Genomic DNA, 8827 nt, shown 5'->3' with positions numbered 1-8827 from the left:
AGCTCCAATGAATGAAAGCATCTTCAGTAACTTGACTCGTTCATATCTAAGCTATGCTAACAATATAATAGGTAAAACCTGGCCAGGTTAACTAGTTCATGAGAAGTCTCAATCATATGTGGCTTTGCTTGTTGTTGTGTACAGTGTAAAAATGAAGAAAACCCAGGTCATCAAGTTGGCCCAGGTGAGGCAGCCACATTGGCTGAGACCAGCAAACCTGACTGGAGTAGGCAAGCTTAAATCAAGAGAAGCTTCAACTCAAAACAAAGGTTCTCAACTCAAAACGTTTGGATAAAAGTTGGTTAGAGAGAAAAGAATGGAATTTAATGTGTGTGGTTGTCAGGGACACTTGAAACAGCCTGAGGAATGGAGGTAGAAAACTGGGATGCAGAGGGAAGAATCACAGTGATAGGAACAAGAGGGACAAACAAGGGTGGGAGCTGCACATTCTTTTGTGGGATGTACAATAGTGTAATTAGGTGCACCAGGGAGAGAGAAAGAACAGCGTGGGGCGGCACGCTGGCTCAGTGGTTAGCACTGCTGCCTCACAGCACCAGGGACCTGGGTTCGACTCCAGCTTCGGGTGACAGTCTGTGTGGAGACATGTACATTCCCCCCGTGTCTGCATGGGTTTCCTCCCACAATCCAAAGATGTACAGGTTAGGTGAATTGCCCAGAGTGCTCAGGGATGTGTAGGTTAGGTGCATTAATCATGGGTAAATGTTGGGGAATAGGTCTGGTGGGTAAATTTTCGGAGAGTCAGGGTGGACTTGTTGGGCTGAAGGGCCAGTTTCCATCCTGTAGGGAATCTAATCTAAAAAAACAGGTGAATTTAATAAAAAGGATAGTAGGGCTAAGACTTAGCACTACTATCTGAAATGACAGTAGAATTCAGGGAAGAGCAGGAACTCTGCTTGACAAATGCAACTAGCGGGGTGTCACAGGGTCCGGTCCTCAGGCCCCAACTATATGCAATCTATATAAATGTAGAGATAGAAGAGAGATATAAATTTGCAGATGACACAAAAATATTTGGGAAAGTAAGTTGCAATAACGAAACAAGAAATTTACAAATGGATAAGGATAGTTTAGATGAATAGGCCAAAACTTAGCTGATGGAGTTTAATGTGGACAAGTGGAATAGAATGGCAAATTAATATCTAAATGGAGAGAAACTTCAGAATGTACTGGTACAGAGTGATGTGGGTGTCCTCATACATGAAGAGCAGAAAATTATTATACTGGTAAAGCAGATGGTAATGATGGCAAATGGAATTTTGGCATTTATTGCTAAGGAATAGAGTATAAAAGTAGGGAAATGGTGCTGCAACTGTACCAGGCATTAGTGAGACTGCACCTGGAGTATTAACTACAGTTTAGGTCCCCTTACGTGAGGAGGGATATGGTTGCATTGTACAAAGTTCAGAAGAGATTCACTAGATTGATTTAGAAGTGAATGGTTTGTCTTATGAATAGAGATTGAGCATTTTAGGATTATACACTGTAGAATTTAGAACAATTAGAGATTTAAGTGAGGTATATACAATGCTTAAGAGAATTGACAAAGTAGACAGAGTAAGAATATTTTCTCATGTGGCAAACGAGAACTAAACATCATAGTTTTAGGATAAAGGATGGCAGATTTAAAACAGAGATGAGGAGGAATTACTTCTCTCAAACAGCTGTGAATTTCTGGAATTCAGTACCCGTGAATGAGATGGATGCTGTGACATTAAGTAAATTTAAGGAGGAGATGGATAGATTTTTAATTAATAACAAGTTGAAGGATTACAGGGAACGGGCAAGAAAGTGGAGTTGATGCTCAGCTGAGATCAGCCATGGTAGTATTGAATGGTGGATCAGTCTTGAGAGGCTGAATGACCAACTCCTGCACCTTGGCCTTATGTAATACCTTTTCCATGATTCCATTAACTCTGAGAAGAAGAATACTGAAGAGTCACCAAAAGAAAATTCATTGCAGTGTAAAGGGACTGATATACCCTTGTATTTGGAAGTTAGGACATGGCGATGAAACCATTATGCAGGCTATAAATTCCAAGGTTATTATGTTTTATCACAGGGGTCAATGAAAGCCCTCAAAAGCCAAGTTTACGTAATGGCCTTATGCATGGAAGGCAATGTAAAGATCAAGGATACAAAGATTTTGCACATGGCAGAATGATGGAGATGGAAAGCAGCCAAGGATTCTGGAGGATGCACTCCAACATGTCGAGATGACTAAAGGGCAGGCTATCACCTGACTCATGAGCAGCTTGATAAGGAGCCAAAGGGGACATGACAATGTTAATCTCTCAAACTGGCAACATTTCATTCCTGATGATTCTTCACAGATCAATAATTCCATGCCTGCTGTTTGACCAACCTAACTAGCACTGTACTGGTGTTGCTGAGGTTAAGAAAGTGGAGGAGAAGAAGAAGCAGGAATGCCCAGTGCCAATATGACCAGAGGCATAAGGCTCCAAGAGCTGCAGCTGTGGCAGAGAACAGGCAGTGCCTCCAGAGGGAAACCAGAATATTCAATACGTTTACCAAGAGAGGGTCTACTGAACACAGTTAGCACAGAGCTTGGGAGGCAGCACTAAAAGCAGTGCTGATGGTCTCTTCCAATAACCCATCTGCAAGGGGTTCATTGATGCTCTTTACAGGAAAAAACAGTTTCTCCAGTTCCCCAGGGTCTCAGAAAGTCAAAGCGTCTGAGCAATCAAGACCAATTAAAGAACAAAATACGATCTATTGGGCCATATTTCAGACAGGGATCTGACTAGACCAATTTTAATATCAGCTGTGATCATAGAAATATCCAATCTCTCCTTCAGTACATACATGGTCCCAAAGGTCTCTTATCAACTTGCAGCCAGCTCAAACACAGGGCCAGGAGCTTTATTTCAGCTTGGCTTCCACCTTGTGTTTGGTAGTGCTGTGGGGTGGTAACTTTATAGTGCTGATTCACACTCACAGGGCATGGAGCATTGAGTAGACAATGGTACATATCAGTGCAGTTCCCTAAGCTGAATTCCACTATTTCCTCTGTCCAGGTTGCTTTCATCAGCCAGGATTCTCTCCTGTTGCCATGCCTTGAGAAAAGAACTTCCCTACTCTCCCAGACAACCTTCTGTAGATTATTTAGCTAGGTCTCACTGAACCATGGTGTTACTTTTTTCTGGTCTCTGAAGTCTCTGACATTTTTTTGCAAGATGGTGACAGTGGAAGAGGCAGCATCCAGGCCTCTGTGTCCAGGGCACATCCATCTCCATCCACTTATTTAACCTTCTCATTCTTTTTCCTTCGTTTCTCACTTTTTTGGCAGAAGACAGGAGGAAGGTGTCTTTGTTGGGGTCCTGAGTGAGGTGGCAGCTGGAGAGCCCTGACCATGACTCTGGCAGTGGTGCCAAGAAGGCAGCTTGTGGAATGTCGAGCACAGGGTCCTGGTATTAGTGGAGCTGACGTTGGCAAGGAATGGTTGCTATAGATTGTGCTTCCTCATTGCCATTACTGCTGCGTCTTCAGCAGCATTGCCCGGGGTTCCTTTCGGAAGCTTTTGTGATGTCTTCCTTCCCAGGATCGGCAGTGAGATTTTTCCTTAGAGCAGGTTTTGCAGAGTCTTGCGGCCCAAGATTCCAGTGGTCTGGGATTCCAGTGACCCAGGATTCCAGTGACCTAGGATTCCAGCAACCTGGGATTCCAATGGCTCAGATTCCAGCAGCCCAGCATTCCAGTGGCTGGGTTTCCAGTGGCCCAGATTCCAATGGCCCAAATTCCAGTGACCGGGTTTCCAACAGCCTGGGATTCCAACAGCCTGGGATTCCAGTGGCCCAGATCCCAGTGGCCCAGATCCCAGAAGCCCTGGATTCCAGCGACCCAGGATTCCATTGACCCAGATTCCAGCAACCTAAGATTGCAGAGGCTCGGACTCTAGTGGCTCGGATTTCAGTGACCTAGATTCCAATGGCCTGGATTCCAGCAGCCCGGGACTCCAGCGACCCAGGATTCCAGCGGCCTAGCTAGGCGGTCTTGCAGTGGTGTGGTCTTTCCCGAACCCACAAGCATGCGTTTAGCTAAGATGGACCTTGTCTGAATTTTTACATTTTGTTTATGATCTACACCTTCTATTATTAATATAGCTACTGTGGTAAGGCAACTTAAACACTTCTCACTTTTGTTTTGTAAAAGACACGTGACAATAAATGACTATTCGATTCTATTCTATCCTATCTCCAGGGGAGGATGGCTTTGATGAACAGAGGTTGAACAATGTCCCTGGGTTAAAGAGAGTGGACATCCCACCCAGGTGTTTTAAATCTGAAGCCCAGAATGTCCTGGAAGGGGGCATAACTTCCTGCCTCCTGCCCACTTAAAGTTGGCATTTTACCTACACATGCAATTTAGAAGAATATAATCATGCGAGAAAATCTCCTATACCCTGCACAGATGTTTCTCCTGTTTCCAAGCCTACCTCCACACTTAATCTCAAAGAAACAAGATTCCACTGTTGTGAGACCATGCGGTTCCAATCTCTCCCTTGTGAATGCATCAAAGTATTGAGCTGATGTGCTCAAACTAACCTTTCCTGAAATAAAGTAGTCACATTAATCCTAACTGAAATTATTCTCAGGCAAAACTGTTGGTTTGTAAAGAGTGAAAGGTCCTTCTGAAAAGGGAATTAATTTGTTTTGGGAAGCCATGCTTGAATGTAACTTCTCTGTCTGCAGTTTGAGGTACAGAAGGAAGGGACTGAATGTCATAGCCCTGGTGACAGATTTGCAAACATGTGGTCTTCATGAAATATCTTGGGCTCTGTAATTGCCACCTACTTGCCTTCTGACACCCACTGCAACTTTCTCAGAGATAGATGAGGTGTTGGGCTATCAAATAACAGCAAGATTCAGTGGATACTGGAAACCTGAAACAAACACAGAAAATGCTGGAGAAACTCAATAGGTTTGGCAGCAGATGTGAAAAACAGTTAAAGTTTTAAGCATGATGCGATGCTTCATTTATGAGAGAGGTTGGAAACTGGTATTTTCTCAAATATAATTTTGGCAGAAACGAAGGAGAAACAGTGCTTGGGGGAGGCCCATTTAGAAAGACAAAGGAGTTGCCAATTGTGGTGTAAGATAGAAAGGTGTGAAATGGGCCCTCTCTGTTGAGAACTAAATAAACAAGACACAAACGAGATGTTGGACAGTCTGCCCAGCCACGTGCCAACCAAAGGCTTAATCATACGCTTTTCCTACCTTTTGTGTGAAAAGTGCTTCCTGCTTTCAGTCTTGAATTAATAAATAAATACATATTGAAAAAGAAAGAGTTCTGATGAAATGTCTCTGGACCTGAAAGGTTAACTCTGGTTTGTCTCCATAGATGCAGTCAGGCCTAGTGAGTTTCTCCAGCAATTTCTACTTTTGTTCCAAGCTTAGATTGCTTGGCTCGAATTTCAAACATTTTGTGATTTTTGATTCCTCTATCAAAAGAAAAAAATATTTCTACCAAATCTAATCCTTTAAACACTGTAAACAGCTTTACCAGATTGCACCTCAATGTCTTATATTCAGGGGAGTACAAGTCAAATTCACGTAACCTCTCGTAATTTAAGCCTCTAAGCCTCAGTGTAACTCTCGTGAATATGCACTGCATCCCTTCCAAGACCTAAGTGATGTCCATGAAGCATAGTACCAAAAAATGAACACAATAAGGTCGGAGTTGTGGATAGTGACGAAAGGATGTTGTAGGTTACAGAGAGACATAGATAAGCTGCAGAGCTGGGCTGAGAGGGGGCAAATGGAGTTTAATGCGGACAAGTGTGAGGCGATTCACTTTGGTTGGAATAACCGGAATGCAAAGTACTGGGCTAATGGTAAGATTCTTGGTAGTGTAGATGAGCAGAGAGATCTTGATGTCCAGGTACACAGATCCTTGAAAGTTGCCACCAGGTTGACAGGATTGTTAAGAAGACGTACAGTGTTTTAGCTTTTATTAATAGAGGGATCGAGTTCTGGAACCATGAGGTTATGCTACAGCTGTACAAAACTCTGGTGTAACCGCACTTGGAGTATTGTGTAAATTCTGGTCACCGCATTATTAGAAGGAAGTAGAATCTTTGGAAAGGGCGCAGAGGAGATTTACTAGGATGTTGCCTGGAATGGAGGGAAGGTCTTACGAGGAAAGGCTGAGGGACTTGAGGCTGTTTTCGTTAAAGAGAAGAAGGTTGAGAGGTGACTTAATAGAGACATATAAGATAATTAGAGGTTTAGATAGGGTGGACAGGGAGAGCCTTTTTCCAAGTATGGTGACGGTGAGCATGAGGGGGCATAGCTTTAAATTGAGGGGTGATAGATATAGGACAGATGTCAAAGGTAGTTTCATTACTCAGAGAGTAGTAAGGGTATGGAATGCTTTGCCTGCAACGGTAGCAGATTCGCCAAATTTGAGTACATTTAAATCGTCGTTGGACAGACATATGGACATACATGGAATAGTGTAGGTTAGATGGGCTTCAGATTGGTATAACAGGTCGGCGCAACATCGAGGGCTGAAGGGCCTGTACTGTGCTGTTATGTTCTATGTTCCATAATACCCAAGATTCTATTCCACTGAAGTATAACTCCCATCTCCATGTAGTCTCGTCCACTTGGGATACAAACTGGCATTCCATTAGCCTTTCCAATTGGTTTTTATATCTGTATGCCAGCTTTAATTTAGTTTTGAATTTGGATGCCCAAATCTTTTTGATCCTCTTTGTTCCTTAGCTTCTCTCCATTTAGAAAGTTCTCTTAGAAAGTTAACTTTCCTCACCCCAAAATAGATGGCCTCATGCCTGCCCACATGAACCTCCATTTTCCATAGCCTCTCTTCATTACATCTGTCTATGGATTGAATCAGTTTTCTTTTGGCTAATTCTGAGTTGGGTTTTGGAGGATTTTTCAATGAGGGGCCTAATGAATTTTCTCATTGTATCTTAGCAAATTTCTGCATTAGTTACCAAGCGACCCCCGGGAGTATCCCTTGTGTCCCCTTACCACACACTGTTCCTGGAACATGTCTCCACTCACCAATGTACACTGAAAGACCAGCATCCCTTGCGCCCATGCTACCTTTGAAAGACTGCTGTACACCTGGACAAATGTTGGCAATCAGATTCTGCCCTTCCCTAGAAATATGATGGCACAACAGCCATAAAATACTCTGCTCATGACACACATCCAGGCCCAGCTGACACTCCTTGGCACATACAATTTCATTCTTTCACTCCAATTGCCATTTAACCACAACATCACAAACTTTACTTGTCCGTATATCCATCCCAACTGAGCATCTGCTGAGTCAGTGCTACCGTTTCCCTAATGTCTACTATAAACCCAAAGCTGGTCATTGTTCAGTTGGGGAATGTCACATTTTGGACAATTCCAAAAATAAAGGCTTTGATGCACAGAAAGCAAAAGGGACACAATAAAAGCAATAGAGGTTGCTGTTCGCCCTGAAAATGCAAACCAGATTATGGCATCATAAACATAATAGTTTGCAGTCCACAATTATCTACTGCACCCAGCTTTCGTTTATTGGAAGGGGATGACAATGAGGTTCGGTTTGGCTTTCAGCTGCTGACACAGCGGAGTTCTCACACGGAAAAGAACATCCTCCTCCCCAGTGGCAGCCCCCCTCCTCCTCCCTAGTGCGTCCCCTCCTCTTCCTCCCCAATGACCCCCTCCCCAGTGCCCCCCTCCTCCTCTTCCTCACTACCCCTCCTCCTCCCCAGTCCCTCTCCTCCTCCTCGCCAATTCCTCTCCTCCTCCTCCCCAGTGCCCCCTCCTCCTCCCCACTGTCCCCCTTCTCCCCATTGTCCCCCTCCTCCCACTGTCCCCCTCCTCCTCCCCAGAGCCCCCTCCTCCTCCTCCTCCCCATTGTCCCCCTCCTACTCCTCCCCAGTGCCCCCCTCCTCTCCACGGTCCCCTCCTACTCCTCCCCACCGCCCCCCCTCCTCCCCACTTCCCCCTCCTACTCTTCCCCAGCAGCCCCCCCTTCTCCTCCCTACTGTCCCCTTCCTCCTCCTACCCAGTGCTCTCCTCCTCCTAGAAGACTGCTCCTATTCCCCCAGTGCCTCAGCATCCAGCTGTTGCCTGCTCTAATTGTGCAGCTATACAGAGCAGACCAAGATCACCTGGCATATTCTGTTAGAAGCAACATTCCTGCAAATATGTTTTCATCAGCATGAACCTCCACGGTGTGTGCATAGCAGTGACTTCCAACATTGGAGGTTAATGCAGTGAAAGGTGCCGGAATGCTGATCTCCATGCATGAACCCTCAAAGTAGCTGCAGGGAATGTTGGTCCAGACTGTATTGGAGGGCCCCTCCCTTGACCGGCCCAAGTAACAGAATGGTAAATTCAGCTGCCCTATCATTGGCTCCACCACACTCTGGTCAAAGCATTAAATCTGTGCTCTGCATCAGTTAGTGGAAAGTGTAGCCACTGCCATGGTGCCATGAGCCATGTTCTCAGCAGCTAGCCGTTGTAAAGCACCCAGTTCTCCAAAAGCAACAGGTACTTGAGAGTGCTCCAGAGAGAGGTGTCCGTTACTAGGGTAATGAGCACAAACCTTGAGGAAGTGGAAATGGTGAGCAAAGATGATGTGTCCTTTAATCGAATGGAATTTCTTCCTAATGATGAATTTGGCAATGTTGTGATACAAGCCTCTCAGTGCCACATATGTGCTCTCGATGGTCTGAAATACAGTTGAATTGATTTTGAAATATAACTCTGTTTCCTTCACCACAGACACTGCCAAAGAAGCTGCTGTTGAGTTCCTCAAGCAG

Source organism: Hemiscyllium ocellatum, chromosome 30 (genome assembly GCF_020745735.1).
Source record: "Hemiscyllium ocellatum isolate sHemOce1 chromosome 30, sHemOce1.pat.X.cur, whole genome shotgun sequence".
NCBI classification, from domain to species: domain Eukaryota; kingdom Metazoa; phylum Chordata; class Chondrichthyes; order Orectolobiformes; family Hemiscylliidae; genus Hemiscyllium; species Hemiscyllium ocellatum.
This window is presented reverse-complemented; position numbering follows the sequence as displayed.